Source organism: Callospermophilus lateralis, chromosome 4 (assembly GCF_048772815.1).
Source record: "Callospermophilus lateralis isolate mCalLat2 chromosome 4, mCalLat2.hap1, whole genome shotgun sequence".
NCBI lineage: Eukaryota > Metazoa > Chordata > Mammalia > Rodentia > Sciuridae > Callospermophilus > Callospermophilus lateralis.
In genome coordinates, this window is record NC_135308.1 from 146,410,284 (window position 1) to 146,435,497 (window position 25,214).

At 37.4% G+C, this 25,214-nt stretch overlaps 1 protein-coding gene across 17 annotated transcripts in view; it reads right to left on the reverse strand.

The window, feature by feature from the left end:
* The window catches only part of Anks1b (ankyrin repeat and sterile alpha motif domain containing 1B), a 1,098,518-nt gene that overhangs the window by 293,632 nt on the left and 779,672 nt on the right, over positions 1-25,214 (reverse strand). The gene's annotated exons all lie outside the window — the stretch shown is intronic.

The following is a 25,214-nucleotide window of genomic DNA, read 5'->3' on the forward strand; positions in this document are numbered from 1 at the left end:
ATGTTTACACTGTGGGAAATAATAATTTATTTAACACAGAGTAAAATAACCAACAAGTGATCTGATTTTTTGTAAGCAAAGACACAAAGTCATTCTTCTGTGCAGGTGAGGGCAGAGTTGGTCCCCTGGGTTACCAATTGGGAGGTATTGAAAACTTCCCTCTCCTCACAAATCTCTCTTGGTTACTTTTTAAAGTCAGATTATCTACACTGAGATTCATCCCTGTGACTTAGAATTCTGTTCCTGTAAAAATGTAAATGCATCTCGGAAGAGTTGTCATTTAGGATTATCAGTGACCTGCACATTGATGTGAATGAATCAATTCATTTTTAAAAAAACTAATCTAAAAACAGATTTTGCGAGGAGGACTGATGGAAAAATTGACATGAAGTAGGCAGGTTAAAAGTGAGAATAATAAATTTTAAAATATTGAATGCCATATTCCTAATCAAGATGGGGAAATAGAGCAATGAATAGGATGCAGACACTGCCCCTGACAGGCTTTACTCCTTCCAGTCCAGTAACAGACATAGGTTATGCAAAGGCAGTTGGAATGCTGTGAATAGCTATGTGGTGACAGTCACTTGTGAGTCCAGAAGGGATATGAGAGATGTTTTTGGAGCAGATGACACTTAATCAGATGTGGTTAGGACCCAAAGAAGGAGGGACAAAAGGAATATTATGTGCAATAACCTATAAGAAAAGACAAAGTATACTGAAAAGCATTGAGTTATGGGGCAATTTGGAGAGAAGAGAAAAGGTAAGAATGGAAGATAAGCAGAGGCCAGACTGCACAGATATTGTATGCAATGCCAAGAAGTTCAGACTTCATTGGGACCATCATGGGAAGCCATGGACGGGTTTTAAGAAAAGAGATACATGGTGGGATTCTAAAATTAGAAAGATCATTTTGATTTCCATACCTGGGTCCCAGTTTCCTTAACTATAAAATGATAAGGTTGAATCACACAATCTCCAAGAACTAGCCTAGTCCTGAAAATCTCAGATTTCAATGACTATATTAAGCTGCTGATTAATACATGACAGAAATTATAGGTACTCATTTTGTCCCTAGATTTGAATCTTTCATCTGTAAGCTAGAGCATCTCTTTAAATTTAGGATTCTAATTATGTCAAATGAAATAAGACAGGCACAGAAAGACAAATACTGCATGTTCTTGCTCAGTGGTGGAAGCTGAGAAGTAGAGAGTGTCAAGAGGCTAGGAAGGGTAGTGGGGAGAGGGCAACGGAGAGAGGATGGGTCTTGGGTACTAAAATACATTTGGATGGAAGAAACTGTTATTATGTTCTATATAGTACAGTAGGATAACTATAATTTATAATAATTTATTATATATTTCAAAATAACTAGAAGAATTTGAACTTTACCCACACATAGAAAGGATAAATGTTTAAGGAAATGAAAATGCCAATTACCCTGATATGATCATTACACATTGTACAAATGTATTGAATTATTATGCTGTAACTGCTAAGTATGAATATTATAATGTCAATAAAAAAAATAAAAGTATTTTAAAAATTAAGGATTCTATAGAAGTTCAAGAATCAGGATTGCTACTTTTCTGGAAAAATCCCCAAACTCTGTTCTATTAGTGTATAACACAAAACACTTATGAATACCTGCTTGTGGATGGCAACAGGTGCAGAAATAAGTTCAAAGTAAAAGAAAATGAACTGGAAGGGGCAATACCGGGGCCACAGTGTTGAGGAGGTTGCTGCAGCTGTGCTAGAGATGATTTGGGCTTAAACTAAGGTAGTAGTCATCGGAGTCAGAAAGAAGCAAATGGATTTGCGAACTATCAACAAGTTTAACTTGGAGATTGAACATGTGGGATGATGGAGAAATGCAGAATGCATCCTGGTTCCAGGCTGGGACAGGGGTGGATCTGGATGGCTTTCCCTGGGATAAGAGAGGAGGAGGAGGAGGGGCAAGCCTAGCATGGTGCAAAGTGAGACTAATGCTTTTTCCTGGACAGGGACTGAATAGATGAATGTAAACAGTTTAATATCAGACTACATTATAAATGGATAATTGATTGTTCTTAGAAGGATTAAAGCCATTACAATGGTACCATAGCTAAGTATTTAAAAATGGGCATTCAATGGACAAAAGCATTCCACCTACTCATAGTATCATTCCTATGCTTAAGCTACAGCAGCCATCTCAGAGGAAGCGGAACGATTCAGGTATATAGCAGCTTGATAATGAAAAACCTAATGAAAAACAAATAAACCTAGCCTTGGCAATATGCCACAGGAAACATTGCTCTCAAGAAATTACTCAGTGCACACAATAGAGCATGGCTAAGAATATAAATGACTTCATTTTGAGAAAGTGTTATTATTTCCAGAAATGGACTATTGCGACATGAGCAAGATATGTGATACTTAATCTGATTTTTACTCTTTCTGAGATATTTACAAAGGAGTTACTGACCCCCATCCCCCCCCACAACCAACCAAACAATAACAACAACAAAAAGAAGGAAACAAAGTCCTTCGGCCATCTATGAGCTAGAGTACAATCAGTTTTTCTATGTGCTGTATTAGCAACCTTCACATTCATTTCATGCAAAATATAAAGTCCAGTTTTTTTTTTTGTACAAACCCCAAACATACAAAGATCCTATAGTTTGTAGGACTTACTATGTATAATTATGAAAACCTGAGGTCAGTTTTTGAATACTGAGATAATTTTAACAAATCGTTAAACTCCACTGCTCTGCCTCTAAAGCCACCCCAATATTATCTTTTCTGTCTTCAGTAAGGGAAGAGTCTTTTAGAAGAATTGTAGATAAGTCAGACATTTTTAAGGAAGGCATTAAGTACATGATAATAGTTTCTGTTTGGTTCAAATTTCCTAACAAATACGTTTTTTTTTTTTTTTTGGGTACCAGGGATCGAACCCAAGGGTGCTTGGGTAAGTGCCACTGAGTCACATCCCTTACCCTTTTTATTTTTTTATTTTGAGGCAGGATCTCACTAGATTGCTTACAGCCTCACTAAGTTACTGAGCCTGGATTTGAACCTGTAGTCCTCCAACTTCAGCCTCCTGAGCCACAGGGATTACAAGCATGTGCCACCATGCCCAGCCCTAGCAAACACTTTCAAAAAATGAGTGAGAAGTATGCGAGGCATAATGAAAATTGTGAGAATGTGCTTAAGGGCAAATAACACTAGTCAGGAAACAAAGAAAAGAGTTCTTTTCCTCCACGAGGCACACTGTTAGAAATTTTGAATTCTGCTAACCACTTTGATGTGTTTATTACATGATGTATATATGTATGGAATCATCACATGGCACCCCATAAATGTGTACAATTGTGTGTCGATGAAAAATTAATATAAAAGAAAATGTTTTCTCTCTTTCTACAATAGATAGAAAGAAAATGCATACAAAATATCTTGCTGTGTCATTCATCCAGTCCTCTGTCTAAACAGCAGGGGACTCGGAGTCTAAAAACCTGGGTTCAGGTCATGGTTGGGTAAATTTGGCTGAGTCTTTTGTTTCTTTGGCCTTCATGATTCTCACTTACAAAATGAAAGTTTAAACAATATGCATTCACTTCAAAAAACTGTATGATTTCAGTCCTGATTGACTTTTGATTAGGATAATTATATAAAAATAGATTGTATATTTTGAAATTACATTTTATGTTTCAGAATTTGTAACCTAAAGTTAGCTTTAATAAATGATTATAGAGAAGTTCAAGAATACATCCTTTTTGTTTGACAAATCAATCTTGGTATTATGAATTTATAAAATTTTCTATTAGAGGAAATAATGGAATACCTTATTTTATAGTATTATGGATTCTTATAGATTTTCAGAAAAAAACTCAAACACTTGAGGACTTAAATCCTCAAGGTGACCAAAGGAACATAAACATTTCCATTCTTCCTGTGGAACTAGGATTTATTCTTACTTTATCACTTGTTTTTCCTAAATGGTAGAGAATCTCAGCTTAGCTTCTTTTTTCCTAATAAAAACTGAACATAAAATACAGCTTCCTCCCTCTTCCATCCATTTTTCACACAAATGCCAGATCACTGGTTTTTGCAGCAGAGCTCCATTGTGCCAGTCTTCTGCTCACCCACCTACTCCAGTGCACTCCACCTCCTCACCTCCCCAGTACACCTGCTGTCTCTACTTTATCTCCCTTTTTCTCCTCCACCCACTATAATAGGCTTTTATCCTCTATTAACTCCATGGAATTCTCTGCCAAGTGTTGAGAATGACCTCTCAAATGCCAAATCTAGTTGATTCTTTTCAATCTTGCTTTCAAGTACTTGGCCACATGTGGTTGGTGACCACTATAAGCACAACACAGATTTTAGAATATGTCCATCATTGTAGAAAATTCTATTAGACAGTGCTGCTCTATAGTCACAGAATTGAAATTGTAGTGAAATCTTCACATAGTAGGGGCAAAAATGGAGCAGGAAATATAAAGTATTCATGAGTCATTCTCAAGATATGATTATTTTATGTTTCTTAGTCAAAGTTTATGAACATTATGAACATTAAATTTAGAATCTTTAGGAAAATTCTAACTTTTTAGTCATCAAAACAAATTAGAAGCTTATTCTACTTTCAATAGTATTTCTTTATTATGGGACTAGCAATCTATGATATAAAAATGACAAGTATAACTGCTAAAATATTATTATCTTGACACCCTACCAGGCGCTCTGCACAGGTATTCAGATAAAATTGCTTAGTCAATGACTTATTTATTAGAAGGATCAGAGAGGCCCAAGGCAATGTTCTTATAACAACTGTTCTTTCACAGACAAGAAATGTCTAAGCCAGGGTGTCTTTATTGCTTTCTTAAGCATGGAATGAAGAAAAATCACCTCATATTTTATGCATTGATAGCTGAAAGCTGAAGTTTCTCTGACCATGGGGAGAATATTTTGTGCATGTGATGTTTTCAACTGTGACAAACTAATAAGGTGACCAATAGATTGAAAAGCAGTGTTTTGTATTTAATGATCCATTAGAAGTAAAACTGCATTTCATTTAAATCATCTCTTAAGGATATCTAGACTGATGGCTCTGTCTCTAAGGACTGCCGCTTCAGACATTCTCCTACCTCGTAACCTTAATGTCACATCACATTCATTTAGAAATCTTTCCTTCACATCACATATTGCATAAAATGCTAGGAAAGCATGCTTAAGGACCAGGGGGAGTTGGCTTCTTCTTAATATAAGCATAAGCTGAATAATATTATTTAGTCTCTCTCTATTCAGTCCAAGACTGAAAAAAATCAAGAGGCTACTGTTGACTGGAGAAAATTGCTTTTGGTTTATAATTAACTCAATTAGATTCTTATCCACAATTTGTGTGGTCTTAAATTTAAAATAGGATAGTTGTATAAGAGAATTACACCAAGATCTTGCAAACTCACACATGGAAAAACATGTACTTTAGTTTTTAAAAAATTTTTATAGCATAAATAACATGGTGCATACAATTTTCTTGGAATAAAAATGGTATGTCTTAGCTTCTATAGAAACGGAGTCAATTTGATATCAATTAGTAAGTTAACCCAATGCACATCTTTTCTGCATGATTATGGTAATAGTTATTGTAATAAATACTAAATTTAAACTTTTGTCAGTGTTGGAACAAATCTTTATTTAGCTCATCATACAGAAACATGGTTACTATAAATGATCATATAATGGAAGAAGTCCAATTTTATTTCCCTCTCTCACAATTACAAAATGGCACTGGAAGAAATTTTGTAGTCCATTTTTAAAAATTGCTCTACATTAGTCTTCCATTTAAATATATTCTTTCAATTGCAAGGGAATTTCTTGTACACACATAATGAAATTTTCATATTTTTAGCTTATAAGTTTTCTGGATATTTCAGATGACATAGACTATTGATTCTAATCAATATTACCTCACCAAGCAGTAAGAGAGCATCTTTTTAAAAAAATATTTATTTTTTTAGTTGGACACATATCTTTATTTATTTATTTTTATGTGGTGCTGAGGATTGAACACAGGGCCTCACATGTGCTAGGTGAGAGTTCTACCGCTGAGCCACAACCCCAGTCCCAAGAGAGCATCTTATATATGCAATTCATATATTTTAGCAGAATAAAACTATATGTTAGATTTAATTTTAAGTCTTATTTAATAGCTAATATGATTATCTTTATAACTAATTAATTTCCTCTTCATTTTGAGGTCTATTTCCCTTTGACACATTTGTTTCCAAGTTACAGAAAAAGAGGAGGACATTTAAGTAAGCAGGTAATTTGTTAAAGTGTTGAGCAGAATTTGCTGAAATCATAAATTATAATTATGATTCATTTGAGACATGTGTTCATGCAAATTTTAGAATTATGTGTATTTATAAAATACTGCAAAGTTATTTATATAGTAATTTGTATTGCTTTGGTCATAGCTATAAGAGAGGAAACCAACTCTTCATTTAAGGAAGCCAATTTATAGGTTCTTCAATAGGAAAAGTTGATGAGAACAAAACTCATTGTGTGTTCTTATTTTTCTCTATCTACTTATCTACCTACTTACCTATCTACTGTATATATTCCACTGTGTTTGTGTATAAAATACATCATCTTATTTGAGTCTCACCACAACTCCATGAGATAGGTACTTAAACAACTAACTTATTCCTGCAGGTGATAGGAACCTTTCTCATAACTTAGCCCACATTACTTCCAGTGTAATATAGGAGAGAAAAGGTTCAGTTACAAAAACATGGCTGAACCTCAACTATTTATATTTTAATTTTAGAGCCATAAGAACTTCACATGTGAAAGCCAGTGTTTCAATGTATTTTATGTTTGGTTTCACAGCATTTAAGCAACAATGAGTCCCCTCTACGGGAGAGAAGTTTTAAAACTGTAGGACCTCCCCTCTGCTCACTGAATCATGGAATCAGGGTTGGCAGGGACCTGGGGGTTTCCTAGTCTAAACTTTCCCTATGACTGTAAAGTCTTACCTTCTCTTTTGAAGCGTGGTGTCTAGCTGGGTTTATACCATCCCCAAAGGGGTAGGGCGGACATTAAATGTTTTAAATAGCCTTTCCCAGAAGCTGAGTCTGAGCAGGGGGTGGGGTTGTGGTTGGGGAGGGGGCACCTTAATTCTACTCTTTCAGCTCCCACTGTGATGCAGACCGAGTGTTATAGCAGAGCTATTAGAGGAATATGCCAAAAGCAGAGATGAAAGGAAAACAGTTAGCAGCTGTCCTGTGTCCTTTCCCAATCACAAGCTGTGAAGTTAAAAAAAGTTTTTTTCCTTGAGTAGGCTGCACATAATCTTGGCAGGTATTTGAGTTCTACTCTCCTATCTAATATGCTGAACATTTCCCAGTGCCTCACAAGAGAAAGTGAGCAGTAACGAGGTTAGCTCTCCAAGGCAGAGGAACATGGCGCCGTGGTATTTCTAGCAGCTTCCTCTTAAAACTACTCTCTCCTGGTGGTGCAGAGAAGCTCCTGAATGTGGCCAACACAGCCACACATAATGAGCAGGGAGAAGAGCCAGAAAAAATTAATGTTAACCACCAGCCTCTAAGCAGACTGTGTCCAGGAGCTTTGTCTAGCTCATTTGTAAATTTTACAGGGGCTGGGGTTGTGGCTCAGCAGTAGAGCGCTTGCCTAGCATGTGTGAGGCCCTGGGTTCAATCCTCAGCACCATATAAATATGAATAAATAAAATAAAGATATTGTGTCCAGTTACAACTAAAAAATTAAAAAAAATTTACAAGAACCTTGTAAGATGGGTGGTATTATCTTTATTGTATAAATAAGGAAATTGAGTCTCAAATATGTGAAACTAATTCTTCAATGTCACTCAGTCAGTATATGATAGATCTGGGATCAGTGTTTTATTCTGTCAGACTCTGAGATGATGTTTCCTTCACTATAGAAAGAGAACCCCATGTTCAGTAGGAGATTATGTGTGTGGAGATTCCAGTCAACAGGTGTGCAATGTCACTAGTGAGTAACTCCTATGACACTATTTTTCAAATATATACATAGACATATAGATCATTGAGAGCGACTGCCATACTTTCTCTAACACATTTTATTTCAAATAAATTATCTTCTGAAAGGTCAAGCTGTTAGTTTCCCTTCAAAACGGTTTGAGTGGAATCCAGAGCCAGGCATGTTAATGAAAGTACCCAGGGCGCTTCTGCCTAAAGCACCTCATACTCACCCTGCTCTGAGCTGGGTATATACAGGGAGGTGAGAAATAACAAGGATTGGTATAAAGGATACAGATCTTCTACAGAGCCCCGTCAGACTACCTGTCTGGTCAGCTTAGAAAATGAAGTTTTCCAGAAATGAATTAAGGTGGAGGATGTCTGGGAACAAAGGGTATTTGTGTCCCTCAGACTATGTTCAGGATTGAGAGCTTTATATTGCTTGATTCTGGAGGTCATTATAATTATTATCCTTATCAAATTAAAAATTGAAGGCACAGAGAAGCTGATAAGTTGTCTACGGTCACACAGCTAACCCTAACCCTAACTGCTATTAAGAAAGTTAAGAGTGCTGAGGTAAAACAAAACAAAACAAAACAAGAAAGACCTATGCTAGAAAGACTGGTCAGGAAAGCCTTTCTGAGCAAGTGACGTGTAAATTAACACCTGAGGGATTTTAAGGAGCGACCCAGCAAGAGCCATTAGAAGAGCATTCCAAGCAGAAGTAAAAAAGGTGCAAAGGCACTGAGGTGAGAAAAGTACCAGGAATATTCTAGAAACACACAGAATTCTACTAAGAATGGAATTCAGTGACTGAGGGTGAAGGAGACCTTAGCGGGGAAAGCAAAGTATGAATAATGCAGGGACTTGTAGACCCTGAGAAGGACTTTGAATTTATTCTACATGCCATGGGAAACACTGAAGGACATAAACTAATTTGCATCTTTGAATGTACTCTGGCTATGGTGTGAAAAATAGATGAGGAAACTGGATGATATAGAAGTTGAGCTCAACAATAGAAACAATAAGAAATATGGCCTTTTGGAGGATCATGGGAATTGGCCTCACTCAGGAGTCGAGTTCCCAAACCAAATATGATCTTGCATTTGAATCAATGAGAAAAGCCAGATGGCAAAGATAAAAATCAGCATAGCCTTTGATAAAGATTCTAAATTCATACAACTATGGTGAAGATTTAGCAGTACCTATTATGCCGAAAATGTTCACACTCCACGGTGCCAGCGATTCTATTTCTAGGTTGTGGCAACACTGTTGGTAGGCTGAGTCCCTCTCCCTGGCTGCCTTCTACTACAGAGACTGGCTACGCTAAATGTTCTCAGCCTCCCTTAAAGCTGTGGTGGGACATGTGACAGAAGCTGTCCATTGGAAAACCGGAGAAGCCTTTGCTTTACTGATGAAAAGAGAGAAATGTACCTTCTCCCTCATTGTGCCCAAGAGGAAGTACTGTGGGCGCCCTTCAGGATGTGCGGGTAAACTGCATGGGCCCACAGTCCTCTGAACACCAGTGGTAGGTATCTCTCGGGAAGCAGGCAGGCAGAGACTATGGAAGAGGTAGGCTCTGAGCAAGAAGGTCTCTCCGCCTTATCCATCTAAGTTGCCCTGACCAGGGTTTATCTGTCAGTGAAAATAGTGATGGCGACATGTACCGCCACATGTAATAGAGGTCCTAATGGGGCGGCAGTGTTTTACTGCTCACCTAATATAGACTGAGGTGTAATAACACTAAGAATAGCAAAGAAGGGATATCAGAAAGAATGAAAGTTATGCAAACCAACTTGGGGTGTGTGTGTGTGTGTGTGTGTGTGTATGTCAATTTTTAGCACTGCTTCTTCTTATTTTGACTTGAAATTGTGAAATCTCATAAAAATATTCTCGAAAGAATTTCCTCTGGATTTTGAATCTTGTTAACACTGGATATGAAATTATCCAAGTGTTCTTGGAGTTGACAGATTTTAAATCTGGGAGTGGCTTTCAGTTTGCAATTGAAGACAGCAGGCATCCAGAGATTGTATGGTTATGGTTCTAAAGGAAGTACATTTGTGCAGAAGTCTGGCATTCCTTAGGAAAAAACTTGAAATCCATACACATCTCATCAGGGCAGAAGCACTAAAACATTTGGTGGCATGTACATCTAAGTTGCCCTGCCCAGGATTGGCCTCAGCGTGTGGCTCTGCCCTGAACTCTGGAGGTCTCAAGAGTTTGTGTAGGTAGGTCCTCTGCCACCTGGAAAGCCTGTGGAGGGCAGTGGTGATCTCTTTGTGGAAACAGCTGAGTGATGGAGTATTTCTGACTTTTCCCCAGGTTTATTTTTAGTTTTGGTATTTAAGACATTTTTCTGGAGATGACTTTAGGATAAAAAACATTTTCCACCCCATGAAAGTTTTTTCTAGGCTTATTTGGTTTTTTGAAATTTGGTGGTGGGAACAATCACTGGCACACAACCTTGGGCTGCAGTGTGGGGCCATCAAAGCAGGCAGACAGGCAAAGCTGCCCTAGCTGAGCGGTGGGAGCAAGATCACGAGGAAGGGAAGTCCTCTGAGCAGTCGTGGGGCTGGCTGGCCACGTCATGTGGCCGTGGGTTGAATACAAAAAGAAGGTTTGTACATGGCATATAAACACTCCTGTCCCTTGTGCCACATTGACACCGTATAGGATGCTCTTGTGTACACCATTTTATTTATCAAGTAATATTACTTAATCCTTTAAGAGAAAGAAAAGGAAAGAATATCCTTCCTCATAGAGAATATTATTAACCATTCCCTTGTCTAATTTTTTTAAGCTAAAGAAAGATTTTTAAGATATTTGATATTAAAACCATCATGAAGTTCTTCATATTAACTTAAATTGTGCATTATGATTATGGGCACACCTTGTCTGGTTAAAGAGGTGGTACACAGCCACAGTATCTACTTTCTGTCTACTTTGTGTTCTATGTCATGTCTCTTTGATTGGACAGCAAACTTCCTGGTGGAAAAGATCATGCTGTATGCATTTTTGTATTTCCTCTTACACCTGTTTGCTTAGTATTGAGTAAAATAAAGCTTGAATACATAAGTAAAAACAAGAGGCACAGATTTATAAAAACATCCATAAAAACTGTCTAAAGGTCACTAAGCTAAGTTAGTAGGAAAAGGATTAAAAAGTTTCATCAGGAAATTCTAATATGCAGGATACTTAATGTGTCTTTTTTTCCCCTTTAATTGAAGAAAAGATAAAGATGGAATTGCCGGTACACCATAACACCAAAATGTTCTTGATTTTTTTTTCAGTTTTGCAAATTCTCATGATTTGATTTTCATCCAGGACTGTCAGTTGAGACATCTGATAATCTAAAAGCATTCAGAGAATTAGGATCCCATATGGCTCAAAAATATTTCCTATCCGGAAGGAAAAAGAGAACATACTGTGAAAATAATACTGGTATATTCTTCAATTTATGTGTACAAGAAGCACAAATGAATTTAAATCATTTTTCACAGTATAATGATTATAATGATCATCAGGATCAATTATAACAACCAAAATAAAAAGAATTTGCAGCTTTTCATAATCATGCCACGTTATGAAAAAATCAGCATTTTAAAATAATGATAATGATAGAGTTGTGTTTCGTCTAACAGAAGCAACATTTATTAGAAATGAGCACTGAATTTAGATTTCTGACTTATCATGAACAAATTAATTGTATAAACAAAAAAATTCATTCAATTTCCTTGAGACTTAAGTTTTCTCAACTGAACAATGAGAGGTTTGGACCAGATGTTAGTTCCTAACACACATCTGTTCTGGATGTTCTAACAAGGTATATGAGCACTCACATCCTCCTATTGTGTGAATAATAATCACAAAATAATAATAAATCTTTTTTGGGGGAAAGTAATTTTCTTCAAGTAAGTGTCCAGTATTGAGAGATACATATAGGAGAAGGGGAGTTGGGCTCAGTCCCAAGTTTCATACAAATCAACAATGATGAATGTTTGTTGCTGAGTGTTAACTGTGGACCAGGCACTGTTTTACCCTCAGAAGAAATCTACAAATCTGTTGCTATTAGAATTGAGAACAAGGAAGTGGAGAGAAAACTAGCAACTTGATTGAAATCACAGTAAGTGGCAGACCTGCTGTGGAATCAGATGTTCCCTGGCCACCCATGGCATATGTCTTCCACAAGAAGTTGACCCATTGGGGTCTGATGGTAGAGGTTGTCTCTATCAGCCCATTGGTCTCCATTTTCCTATAATTTCTATCAAGGGATTGGAGATTAACAAAGGAATAGGGAGTCTGGATCTCCTGGGTTCCTGTTCCAGCTCTGTTCTTCATTAGCAGTGTGGTTTGGAGCCAAAGAACTTCTTTCCTCATCTGTAAAATGGGGCTAAGAATAACACCTACCTTTTAGGGATGTGGTGAAGTGATTTATATGAAGTTGCTTTATAAACTATAAAGTAAAATTGCTAAAAATAAAGCATCCCTGCAGGAACTCCTTTTTTTAAAAAAGAACATAGCACTGTAAATCTTCTAGTTTCATGTTGTTTTTGCCAGAAATAGTCTATTCTGAAAGAGGCAGCATGTGTGGTATGGGGAACAAATGCAGGTTTTATTCCTAGCTCTGCCATTTACTTAAATTTGTGGCCTTGGGCAAGTCACTTAATTGGGCATCCCATAGGGCCCAAAGCTCAAAGGGCCTTGTACTTGGAGTTTAATGCTCTGTAGTTCCTGTCTTGAAATCTGCTCATTTTTTTTTTTTTTTAAATTTGTGTTTTGTAAGTTAAGTCTGAAGGGACAATGAAGCATGTGCTGGGATCCTGGCACTTCAGCTGCGGAGCCTTGCTTCCCACTGCTGCATATGGGTAGGTTCTGGCAGAGAACACCTTTACTGCTGCCAGGTGCCATGGGTCCTGCCTGACTTACCCTCCTCAGCCCAGAGCTGAAACCACTACTATCCTTTACTCCCAGCAGGAGTCTGAGTGCTGGCATGAGAGGGTTTGTGTCAGTATTCCTGTCTCATAGCACCTGACTGGCCACACCATGGAACATCCATTGGGCAACCTGCCAGAGGCTATCCAGGTCCGGTACTAAGCATGCCCTAGTACAGAGATTTGAGATTTTTTGGGTGTTCCATGTGTGCCATGGATTAGAGGGATAGACCCCTGAAAGGGAGACACCTGGCTCAACTTCCCCAGACCCTGCTCTGTCAGGGCACTGCATTGGTCAGTGGGGTAGTGGAGACCCAGCCAGTGTCCTACAACAGGAAGCAGGCTCCAAGGTGTCTGAGAGAATCCGCTCTCCACACAAGTATCTTGTGTTTAAGAATGCTTCCTTGGCTGGCTCCACCCCTGGGGGCATTCTCCCTCCTCCTAACCTTCCTGGAGTGGCTTTGTGTGTGTTTTTGTTTTCTTGACCAGTCCAATACATTCTTTGGATGAAAACTATAAAATATGATTGAATAATTTTGGTGATCCTGCATGGGAGTTACATGCTTATAAATATTTGCACTTAACAGCAGCATTGTACAATATAAAAACAAAAGGAAAATTCATGCTAACAACATAAAAATTTTAATTTTTCTTTACTAAAAAGATTAAGTAGTAAATAGCACCCAAACAAACTAAAACACCATGGGAGTCCAGAGAAATACCATTTATCATTTATGTGTGTATATAAATGACATTCTTTTGTCTTTTCTTTGAATATAGGGCCCCACGTTTTTATTTTGAACTGGGCCCCACATATTATAGAGCTGCAGATGCTCCCAGGGTGGAAGCTTTGCATAATCATCTGGTTTCTGCCTCACTCCACAGGTTAATCTGCAGTACCTCTCAGTTATACTTTAAACTCAGTTAGGGAACATGGTTGGACTGACCCCAAAATAGCTCACTGCTCAGTTATCTATGGCTTTTGCTTTAACTTTCCAAGTGGATAGAAAAGAAGAAATGGAAGCCATTCCCTTGGAAACCATGGAGGTCATTTAACTCTAACAAGAGGGGATGCTTCTCTAGTCATTTATTAGATATGATTTTCATTTTAAGTTCTTGAGTTGTCTAAAAGATTATGAGGACAAAGAGAAACACTGTAACTTGCCTGGACTTGTGGGGCTCATTCATTTATTCATCCATTCATTCTCTCATTCACTTAAACTACCATTTCACAACATTTACTGAGTGCTTACCATTCTGTGCACATGTTGATAAACACTGAAAAATCTAAAGTAACTATGTCATTCTCTCTCCTAAAAGGGGTGGGGTAAATTTGGGGTGGCAGTAGAAGACAGGCACATAAATACATTATTTTTTGATGCAACAAGTATGTTGATTATAGCTACATAGAGAAAAGATTCCTGAATTACAAAGATGCACATCAGGAAAGACTTTGTGGGGAAAGTGACACCTCTGCTACTTACTAAGTGATGGAGTACAAGTTAACCAGAATACAGAAAGTGGTGGAGGCAGCGGGAGGAGCATTGCATAGATTAATTATAGCAGGAACAAAGGCACTGAGTAAAGAAGCCATGGAGTGAGAGGGTGAAAACCAACAAGGCTTTTATTGTTATCAAGCTGGAGAAATAGGGAGGGAGAGATCAGGCAATGAGCCACAAGGTGGGATTCATCCCATAGCTCTGGGAAGATGGTGAATTATTTATGCCTAGAAAGGATATGGCAGGATTTTGCAATTTAGCAAGCACACTCCAGTGGCTATTCAAAGTATGGATTTGAAGGGATAAAGGTGGAGGCTGCAAATCCATTTTGGGATGATATAAGATATGGTGAAGGTCTACAGTAGGATAGTTACAGCAGGAGTTTAGAGATATTAAAGAAATATTAACAGCCCAAACTGGATTTGATTATTGATTGAATGCAGGCATCAGTTGAAGATGGAGCCAAGGATGCTGTGAAGTCTCTTGTTTGGGTGAGCCATGGTCGGGTGTGAAGGAGACTTCAGGAAGAGGTGAGAGTTTGAAGGTGTGGTGGGGAAGGATGATGTGCTCTCTTTTGAATGTGATTGGAGCCTATTGTAGGAATAGATGTCTGCAGGAAGTTATAGGAGACTGAAATTTGGAGAGAGGTTCATGATGGAGCTATAGATTTGGAGGTAATCAGTGCCTATGTTATAGCTGAAACTGTGAAATGGATGAAGGCACCCACGGAGAAGAACAGGGAAACACTATGAAAGAAGTGAGGAGAAGAAGGAAACGAGGAAACAATGGAGAGTATGTTGTCTCAGAAGCCAAGGGGATAAAGAGTTTCATGACAAGACATGAACCAGCTGTTAAATATGGCAGAGAGGCCTTAAAAGAAGCAGAAAAGGCCCTTTGACTTGGTAATACAGAGCAATTTGTGAGGGATCACAAGAGAACTCTTTCCAAGAGAATTGTGGGGACAAGTCCCATCAAAGAGGATTGTGAAGTAAAAGGCATGGGGACAGTGAATGTGGACCACTGTTTTGGGAAGTCTGCGTAAGTAAGGAAGGAGCAAATCTGGAGACAGCCAGGGACGGAGCAGGACTGAAGGAGGGTTGCTTCATTTTCCCCTCTTTCTTTTCCTTTGCTTTTGAGAGCTACTGAAGCAAGTTTTACAGGAAGTAGAGAAAGTACTAATGGAGAGGGAACATGGAGACACAGGAGAGGAAAGGTAAACTGGTGGAAGGCCCTGAGTAAGACAAAAGGCTTGGAGGAAGCAGCGGAGTTGGTGCAGATCTCCTGTTCTCCTGGAATACTTGGCTACTGGTACTTCTGCCATCCCGGGCACTTGTCAGTCCTTCCAGATAAGGTCCATGCCACTGTCTCATTCCCGGAACTGAGTCAAACACTGTTGGAAAAGGCTGGGTAACCATGCTGCGCGAATGCCATATGGATTCATGTTACTTAGCTACTAGTAGGTGCACTTCCCATGGCAATTCTTTTTCTTGAGGGTTCCTCATAAAGATTCCCTGATAATTCCCCAAGTTTCTAATCTTACTTTTACATTCTTCAATCTTATAAGATTCCTTGCTATTTTGAGTAGTTTGACACTACCCACAAAGAAACCAGTATCTCTCCTTTCTATCTCCATTTTCTTTTGTCCTTCCCTTGATCTCATTTTTTTTCCCTGTGATATTCAAACTTCCACTGACCTTTCAAGGTCCAACTCAAGTGATATCCCTTATCTCTATCTTGCTTTCATCTTACATATACTTTAAAAAATTATTTGATGTCATTTATGTCATCCTTTAAGTACTTTTTAGAGCAAGGAAGGGATCCAATCAACTAACCACTGAAGCATCATAATGCCTTTTCTTATCGCTTCTTTTTATCTTCTTTATCTCTTTGACTTATTCTTATATCATTTCCCTACTAAACTGTTGGATTCCTCAAAGGCAAGCAAATGTTTTTTGCACCTGTTCTAGCAAGGGCAATACACTGCACATAATACCTACCTACTACAATTAATGGATTATAAATTCTTAGGAGAGGAATTTAGATAGGTAGGTAAATGGGAATACATAGACATACTTCACAGTTTACAAATTTAATTCAATGCTCATTATATACTCACTTGCTAGCAATTGAAGGTATACAAAGATAAACAAAGCAGGGTCTCTAAGGGAATGAAATCTGGGGGGCCTTCTAATATATACTGTGGAATGCCAGCACATAAGCACCAGTAACTATAGAAGTGAACTTCCAGTGTGAATAGGGTTTTAGCAGGCAAAATACACAGCATAAACAAAAGCACAAATCTGTGAAATACGCTAGAAACCAGGCCGAAAGGTAAGAGGATAATACTGGAAATGAAGTCTGGGAATGAGAGCCTGAGAGAGCTTGAATGATATGCTGATGAAATCAGACTTTACTATGTAGAAAACCTGGTGCCCTCAAAACTTTTAAGTCAGAGAACATTATTAGATACGTGTTTTAAAAAGATGACCCTAACAGCAGGATGGAAAATGAATTTAAAAAGAATGAGATTGGAGGTATGTAGATCTACTTGGAGGCTTTTGGGATAGGGTAAGTAAGATGATAATGGTCAACTGAGGGAAGGAAGGTGGTTAAAGATTAGATGTTGAGAGGGTACATGTGTGCATGTGTGTGCACATTGGTGGGCTGGGTGGTGAGCAAGGGAAATGCCCAGAGATACTTGCTCATCCTGCTTTCCAAAAGACATTAACTGGTGAATTATAACAGTGACTCTAATTTATTACATATTCTATAACACAATTCTCTAGATCAGCCCTAGGAAACATTGCTATCTTTTTGTCTTCACCACTTGATATTCTCTAAGCCTAATGGTGCTTTATATGAACAAATGCACTTTTTAAAATATTGGTTCTTGAGCCCATATGAATTTTAGGAGAAGATTCATGTTAAAATGCATCTTTTATACTTCTCATAGTTTTTGGTAGAGGTCAGGCAAATGGTAGGTATCAATAAATACATGTTAAATTGAACTGAATTGGATTTCCTGGGGTTCCTTGAAAGCTGTGTGTCCTCTTACTCCTTGGCCATCGCAATATTGTTCTCTATAACTGGAACTCTTTCTCATTTCACCCTCTCCCTATCATCCTTACTAGTTTTGTCTTAGCTAGCTCCTGTTGGGCAATTCTTCCAGGAATTCTGGCTTGATTCCCCTGCATTGGGTAAGACACATTCACTAAGTAGGCTATAGATTTTTCTACTTAATTTAGTTCCATGAAGGTAGACTTCTCTTTGGTAATTTGCTCATTATTTTATTCCCAGCTTGAGTACAATGCCTGACATATAGTGAGTTCTCAATAAATATTCATTAAATGTATGTGGCTTTTGCTATTTTATTTATAAATCTGAATATTTTGAATCTTCAAATAGTTGGACATAAATACACCCAGTGGAAAAAAATCAATGTGAGACTGTCTAGAGAAGTATTTTATTCTTTATACTTTTAAACTAAGTATGAATTAAAGCAGTTAGTTTAATATTTTTGAAAGCTTTCATGCAATTAAAACTCTAGAGGAAAAACACTGAGACCATCAATTTCTTCTTTCCATTCTGTCCCCTCAAAGCATGCAAAGTATCTGCTTGGTTGTCTATTTTCATATGTTTATAAACTAGCAACTTAAGTTTGCAAGTTTCTGTAGGGAAGGAGCAGTAAGCTCCTCAGAATTAGAAAGCAAATGTGACATCAAAACACAAAAGTCAGAAAGTCAAATTTCATTTTAGAAAATCTTGAGGGGGGCGCAGTACTGTTTTGCAGACAACCCAAGACCACAGGCAATATAAATTTCTTTGCTCTGGGACACTTATTTTAATCATGCATGACTATTTTACTTTCCTACCGTCTGTCATATTAGACCCTAGAAACAGAGGAGTTAAGAAAACCATGCATGGTCTTTGTTCTCATATAGTTTACAGTCTAGGAGTGAAAGAATTGGTGATGACCTGATTTTTGAAGAGGTTAATTCAGATAAAGACTGAATTTTGGAACTGGTGCCCAAGAAAATGAGTGAATTCTAGGAGTACAGTTCTGCACAAATAAGTACATATCATATCCCTGAGGCAGGGTGTGACGTGGGATGGGGAATTCTCCCTAAAAGATTCTTTACTGGGAATCTCTGCAAGGATTTAGGACTTTATTGTGGTATAAATGCTCACTGTTACCATTTGGGGATGATTTTTCTCAACAGGCACTTCAAGGGGGTCAACTACTGCTAGCAGCTTAATTTCCCAGATAAAAATATTCTCTGTTATTCTAGACTCTTCATAGAGTCTCCTATTTCTTCTTCAGCATCATCATCACCATCATGATGTAATGGAAGAAAAATCCTGAAATAACTAAGAACACCTGGGTCTGAAGCACTTATAGCTGAGATGCTACTATGTGCTCCAAAAATTAACTTTGGAAGTTACCAAGAGGCTATGAATTCCTTGTTAAAATCTAGGGTTAGAACACGCGTTAGAGAATTCTTGTTCTCCTACTCTTGAGTGACCCAAAGTCATGCATGCTTCTAAATCACATTTTGGATTTCATCTTAATATATTAATAAAATTTAATTTAAGTTTTTCAAAATAATTTTATATTGATTATATACTGAAACTTTAAAAAGTATTGAGTCCCCATAATCATACAACAAAAATAATGCAAGTGGCAAAGTTGGGTAAGGAGTGCCTTTCAGGTTGTTGCCAGTTTCCAAATGTGTCCTTTGATTGCTAATGTTTGATTACTTGTTAATAGTGATAGTTAGAATCATCATTTATATTTTATAGAGCATTTTTACATTTAGCTTTTATTTATATAAAAAAGGCAGGATAGTTCTTAGCCGTGACTATCTTGAGAACTGACAGAGCAAGAACTGTGATGCAGTGATCTGTTTTTATTGTGATGTTTCCCCTCCCCATCCCACAGCATCATAACAAGAGATGTTGCACTAAACTAATTACAATGACTTAGAATACAAAAACAAATTAATACAGTGAAAATAAATTAATAATAAACGTAATGTAAGTTCATATTAAAAGAAATGCTATTACAAGTAATAAATTAAAATAACAAATAAATTAATATATAATGGAAAGTAGTAATTCCATCACTCTAATCCTACTCTTGTGTCTCAGGAGCCATTTCTTAATTTTGAAGAATAGCAGTTACACCCCCACTATCTGGGCAATGGCGCCCGGTGAACATGAAAGAATGTAAGACTGACATAGTCCTGCGCAGAGAAGCCAGCTGGAATGCCAGATGATCAATCAGGAACCCTACCATGCTGCCTCAGACTTATAAGTGAAGCATAAATTAAAATGTTAGCTAGATGTACTTGACATCCTGTAACTTCACAAGGACTGTCTTTGGGGATATTTATTTCTATAGAAAGAACACTCAGCATTCCTTTTTGTAATATTTAGAACAAAGTATGAAATAATGAAAACAGAAAAGCCTTATGCAATGTTAAAAATCTTTATACTCTGAGGGTTCAGTGGAAGTTAGTAACTAAAAGATTAGCCTGGCATCAAGCCCGAGCCTGCCAGAAACTGGCCAGGGTTGCAAACTAGAATGAGTTGTAACACAGGTTCAATTGTAGGTTAGCCACAATCTTCCTGAGGCTCAGTTCTTTGTTTTGTGAGGCTGAAATAAATAGGTGAACTCCTGCAAGAAATTACTCCCAGAATGACACAGTAGATAAATAACATAGATAGTTAGCAAATAGAAGTGCTAGAGGAAGTGAGAAATGAAAGCATACAAGATTTTTCATAAAAGATTCTTTTTAAACTGTAGAGACATTCAACTTAACTTAAACTTTAAGAATGAGGATATCTATGTTTATATATTTATATATCTATTTTTTTATTGAACTTTTCCTAGGGACCCCAGAAAGAATAGAAAGAATAAAGAAATGGTTCATGCCTTTAAAGATGAGAGAGGTAAGGCTTATTCTGATAACTTAGCCAGTAACTACAAGATCAACAAATATAATTCCTATGGCTTCTACTCCAATAATTTTTTCTTACTGAGCCATCTTGGTAGGTGATGATTGTGAAATAGCTATGGTAGATTCAGCTGGTGAAGATAAACCAGCTTCTAAAGAAAATTCATTTTGTGCAAATTCCCATGTAGTAATCACAATACACTTTATCCAGTGGCTCAGCTCTCTCTTTCCAACTAGACTTCAAGCCTTAAGAGGCTTGTTTTAGTCCATTAAATATAGCCAGAGATTAGAACAGTAAATAACATACAGAAGATAGTCATTAAACACTTGAAAAATGAATAAATGAATGAATGAAAGCATGAACCAATCTGAAACATCTGCCCTCAGAGAAAAAGTGTGAATTTCATGCAAAAATTAAAAATAATAATAATAATATTGAGCAATCACAGCTCTTGAATGGAGAATTATATTAGGGAAAGGAAAATAGATTAGTGACAGTAAGATTATAAATAGAAAGAGAAAGGGTTTGTTTGTTTTATTTATTTTTGTTCTTAAGACTGACAATTTTATTTATGAACCCAGGATTAAAGCTGAAAAGAGGACAGATAAGAAGGTAAGTAACCAGAGGAATGGTTGGTGAGAAAACATGGGAAATGGAGTTAGAATATGGAAGATGATAAGGAGGGAATTGTAAAGACATTTGAGAGGGAATGGGAAAAAAAAAGAAAGGGGGAAATTCAAGATGGCAGATTAGAGGCACACAGAAATCACCTGCTTTTCCATGAGACAGAATCAAAACAACTGGAGAACAGCTGCATATCAAAGTGGGTGAACACTGAAGTTCAATAGGGGATAGTGGCTTGGAGAGACTCTGAATAGTGAAACAGAGGGTGAAATGAGTACCCCACATTGAACACACAGCAGTAAGGCAGAAAGCAGGGGTAGAGGAAAAACAGAGAGTCCCAGAGAAAACCACTACTACAGAAATCTACACTTTGTAAACGTATAGTATAAATAGACAATAGACTTGGAATCTGCTCAGCCAAATGGATCTGAAGAAATTCTCTGCACTTCCAGCATATTCTTATGTTATTGTTTAACAGAGTGCCATTTTCAGAAGGTCTTGTCTGAATGTACTACTCTGGGAGCCAAATATCCCTGAATTTCCTATCTCTGGGTCCCTGCAGCAATATTACTACACTGGCTCAGTGGGTGGCTGCCTTGGTGCTCAGTTTGGCCCCAGGGGATCTGAGGTTTGGCCTCTGACATAAACTTGCTGAGAATTCTATATGATGGGAAAGTGGACAGCCACACATGAAGAAATGGAAGATGATTCCTCCTTTAAAACCAGCAGTTTGGGAAGCCAGCTATAGCAAGTTGAGGGAAGGAGCAGTCAGGTATGATTTCCTACAGGAGCTCTCTCTCAGAACGTCAGTCATGGGTAGTGGATTGTGTACAGCCCACCACCATTCCCCCACCAGCAAGAACAGCAGCAACTCTATAGTTTTCCCCAGCACTCAAAGGACATATATCAAAAAAGGACCCAGAGTCCTTGACATACTACAGCACTTGACACCCGTCCTTTGAGTGTATAGCAGAAAGGGCACCTGAGGGAATCTGCACCAGATGAGTTCTGTGTTCCATGCTACCTCAGTGATATGTTGCAACATCAGCGTCTGCCCTGTTCTGAGTGCGTCTCAAATAACTCCAGAGTAAATCTTTGCCTGGGGAGCTCTGAGTTCTGCCCTAGCTCATTTTGCCATGCAGGGAAACAAAATATTCCAACTGGCTCCAGACACTCCTGCTGGTTGCCTGACAAGCACATAAAAGTAAAAGAAAGAGTGAATAACTCCCAGCCTTTGCTCATTCCAAGGAGTACACAGGAGACATGGCAACATATGTGATCATCCATTCTTGCCTGCATAATTGAGCACCTTGGTAAAGAGAAGTTTTATTTTTTATTAATACTTCTTTGTAATTTCTGTTTTCAGTTGATACATGTATATTTCTCCCCCATCTCTTTCTTTTCTGCTCATTTTAATGTTTACATTTTTCTTTTTGATTTTTTTTTACTTTTTAAAAACTTTTAAAAACCTCTCTCCTGGGGCTGGGGATGTGGCTCAAGCGGTAACGCGCTCGCCTGGCATGCACGGGGTGCTGGGTTCGATCCTCAGCACCACATAAAAATAAAATAAAGATGTTGTGTCCACTGAAAGCTAAGAAATAAATATTAAAAAACCCTCTCTCCTGTTTTCAACTGTGTTTTATTTTTCTCTCTTTAATTTCTATGTTTCTTCTGTTTGTTTTTTATACTCCTTTCTTTTAATTTTATATGTATTATTTTCTAACTTTGTTAGATTATTGTTGGTATTGTGGTTATTACTGTTTTTATTTGGTATTTACTTTATTTCTTTATCTGGTTTGACTTTTTTTGTTATCATCATCTTTTTTTTTTCTTTCTTTGTGGTGGTGGGGATTGAGCCTGGTACTTTGAACATGCTTGGGTGGATGCTCTGTTGCTAAAGTACACACTCCCAGTCCATCTCAGAGAAACTGCACCTTACTCCAAACACAACTTAGTCCTGTTCAAATCCTGGCCAATACTTCAACTTAAGGAATAGGGGAGATAAAAGCCCCCAATCTGTAGACCTGACCCTGGTTGGGGATCTGAAGTTCTGCTCCTAGGCATTTGCCTCCCTCATCGCAACAGCAAAAAGAAATAACAACAGTTGTGATGCTGCATCTATGAGGAACCTCAGCATAGGTTTAATTGTAATTGGATTTCAGAATGTAGTTTCTCTTTTGCTTGTTTGGCTGTGACACTGAATCTGACCCTGAGGGACACATTTTCTCTACAAGTCTCACAAAAAGTAGTTCAAGCCAGATGTGTCTAGATAGCAGTATAGATAGGGTTCACCCTCTGTGGTCATTCCTCCAATACTGTCAACAGTGTGAAGAACGATAAAAGTATGAGACTGACTGATGCTGAGGTTCTTCATAGATATGGTATCCACATCTGCTGTTATTTCTCTCTGCTATAATTATGGGAATAAAAGTCCAGGAGCAACACTTTAGCTTGGACTATGGTTGGGAGCTTTTATCTCCCCTATTCTTTAAGTTGAAGTAACTGCCAAACAAACTGGTATTCTAGGCCATATCATCAAAAGAAGACTACTTTCTATGAAGGCCCTCTCAAAAAGGTAGAAGAAATAGCCATCCAAACAGAAGTGCAAATATCAACATAGAAACACAAGACATATGAAAAAAAATTAGGCAACACACTTTTAAAGTTCATAATTCTCTAGTAAACTGATTCTAAAGATAACAAAGTGGATGAAATGTTAAAGAATTCAAAAGGATAATTTCTAAAAAGTTCAATGAATTCCAAGGGGATACAAATAAACAGTCAAATAAATTAAGGAAGACAATGCAGGATATGAGAGAGCAATTCAATAAAAAGAGATTATGAAAAAGAACCAAATGGAAATCTTAGAAAAACTCAATAAGTAAGATAATGTTATAGTTTGGATGTGAGGTATGCCCCAAAAGCTCATATGTGAGACAACGCAAGAAGGTTTAGAAGAGAAATTATTGGATTATGGGAGCCTTAATCCAGTCAGTGAATTAATGAGTGGAAACTGAAGGTGGGTAGGGTATGGCTGGAGGAGGTGGGTCATTGGGGCTGTGTCTTTGGGGTATATATTTTATATCTGGTGAGTAGAATCTCTGCTTTCTGATCATCATATGAGTTGATTCCCTCTGCCACACTCTTCTGCCATGATGATCTGCTTCACATAGAGCCCCAAGGAATGGAGCCTGCTGTCCACAGACTGAGACCTCTGAAACCATGAGCCTTCAAATAAACTTTTCCTCTGCAATTATTCTGGTCAGGTCTTTTAGTCATGGCAATGAAAAAGTTGACTCAAATAGATTAAAAACTCAGCTGAAAACCTTACTAATAAACTAGATCAATAAGAAGAAAAAAATATCAGGAACTGAAGACAAGGTTGAAGAATAATTACATTCAAACAATAATAAAAATAAGAATGAAAAATATGCAATATCTCTGGGACATCATTAAAAGATCAAAATATTCAAAATTGTGTATTTTTATATCTATTAGACAAGGGAGAAGAGCTACAGGCTATAAACATAAAAAAGTTTATTCAGTGATATAATTACAGAAAATTCCCTGAATCTTGGGAAGGACATGGACATCCAGCCTCAGAGGGCACTTAGAACCCCAAATAGATATGAATATAAAAGAGCCTCTCCCCAACATTATAACATATTATAATTAAGCTACCAAAACTACAGAACAAAGAAAGAACATTAAAAGCTACAAGGAGGAATACCAGTCACATTTAAAGGCAAGCCCATCAGAATAACAGCAGATTTCTCAAAGAAACTCTAAAGATCAGGATGATGAAATAAATAGATTACTATATCCAACAAAGTTATCCTTCAGAATAAAAACAGAAATAAAGACCATCAATAATAAGCATAATCAGGTAATTCATGGCTACTATTCAGCATTACAAAAGACATTTAAGGGAAAAATATATCGAGAAAATAAAGATAAACATAATCATCAGAGCACAGGAAATAATAAATCTCACTAGAAGAGTAGATAGATAAGCAAATGAGAATTACAAAGAATCAAACACAAAACCATTAAACCCCTAAGATGACTAATAAAGGAAGAAATGAACATAGAATATTCAAAACCAGAAGAAAAACAACAAAATGACAGGAACAAGTACATTTATTTCAATAATAATCTTGAATGCAAATAGTCTTAATCTCCAATTAAAAGACATACACTGCCTG